Raw genomic sequence first — 1743 nt, forward strand, 5'->3', positions numbered from 1 at the left:
TCTACCAACAAATGAAACAAAATATAAAGTTTATTTAAATTTTTTTTTAAATCTCAATTTTCAAAATTTATTCAATATTGCCCGAATATTCGATACACATCTTCTAAACATAAATTTCACATTATCCGAATATCTTTTAAACATTTCTTTTATATTCCATGAATATTTTAGTTTATATTTCTAAATATGTATGGAATATTGAACTCACATCTCTTAGATCTTGTTTCTGTATTCTCTAAATGTGTTTTAAATATTTCATGTACATTCTAAGCACATTTAATTCATGTTCATTTAATATTTGTTTTATATTTGGTGTATATGTATACAATATTCAGACAAATATTTTTTTCATCTTAAACAGTGTGGCTAAAAAAATATTTTCTTAATATTTGAAAAAAATATTTAACCAATGTTTTTGTGCTACTAGGGCAGCGTCGTCGACAAGGCTATACTGCTGCAAATCTCGGGCCATAATGCATGCAATTGCATGCGTTAATTCCCTTGCTATGTTTGAATTCGGCTCCAAGAAGGTTGGTGCAGCCGCTTATACTCCGCTGGTCCCAGCTTCTGATGTCGCCTGGAGTATGACGGAGTGCATCGTCCTTAAATGGCGCAACAAGGAACTGGTGTTGCTGTGTTTTATTTTATATTGTTTATAGCAAACGTTGCATTCAGCTGTGTCCGGCTGAATTTTGTGAAAATGTAAAGCAATTTATATAATAAGTGCACGCAAAATTCGAAAAAACGTATCCACGCGTGTAAAGTCGACAATCCAAAACGGAGATAGGCGGAATTAACTTCCTGTTTTAGCATTTTATCAATATTGTTGAAATCTTTTGTTGTTGCTCCGCACAAATAACAGCGTTGGATGGACAGGGTGGATGAAATTGCATTTCATACCCTGCCATCGGCCATTGTTAATGCAAGGTTATAGTTAATCGAAATTTCTTTCCCATCTGTGACTGTGTTTAAGGGAACAAGCTTTTCTATTTGTTTTTCAACGAATTCATCTTCATTTACAGATACCTCTGTATTTTCATGGACGTATTTATTTTAATGGGTCTACAAAATCGAGGAGACGATGGCTTCTTATTGTTCCACATAACAGTGTCTTTTGCAGATATAAGCCGCAGTGGCATAAATGACGTCAAAAAAATATCTGAATCATATGTTCTGTCGTCAGCAAACGTCTGCTTGTACATGCTGTGACCAGAGCTTCCATCACATCCCCACTTGCAAATAAAAATCATTTGTCTTAACTCTACTGGGGCCAAGCTTTTGATAACGCCATTACCAGTTAATAAAATCCGCTGAACGGTATGGTCTAACAAAGCTTGCAGTTTTACCTCTGCAGTACTCTCTGTGATTGTGATGTCCATTGCACCTGGATAGCATTTACGCTTTGCTTCTAATACCATTTTGTATGGCGGATATGATTTGCAATTTTTTTCCTTGCTCATAACCCGCAATCCTAAATATTGCCTCTTCGATAATTTGTTCTTTATTAAAAGTGACAAAGCAGCATCATCGGACAACGTTGTTTCGGTAGTTGACTGTATGGATTTTTTATATGCTGTTGCTCTTGATGGAGTACAGAATACGTCCTTCATAATTTCTGAAGCATCTGTTTGTCTTACAGCTCGAAGACTCATTTGCGTGGCACGACATAATACCTCGGGAGAAAAATGAGATCGCACTTCCTCGGTTTTCCGTCGTTTTGACCTTTCGCTTGAGGACGTAAAT

Source organism: Hylaeus volcanicus, unplaced genomic scaffold, assembly GCF_026283585.1.
Source record: "Hylaeus volcanicus isolate JK05 unplaced genomic scaffold, UHH_iyHylVolc1.0_haploid 11334, whole genome shotgun sequence".
Lineage (NCBI taxonomy): Eukaryota > Metazoa > Arthropoda > Insecta > Hymenoptera > Colletidae > Hylaeus > Hylaeus volcanicus.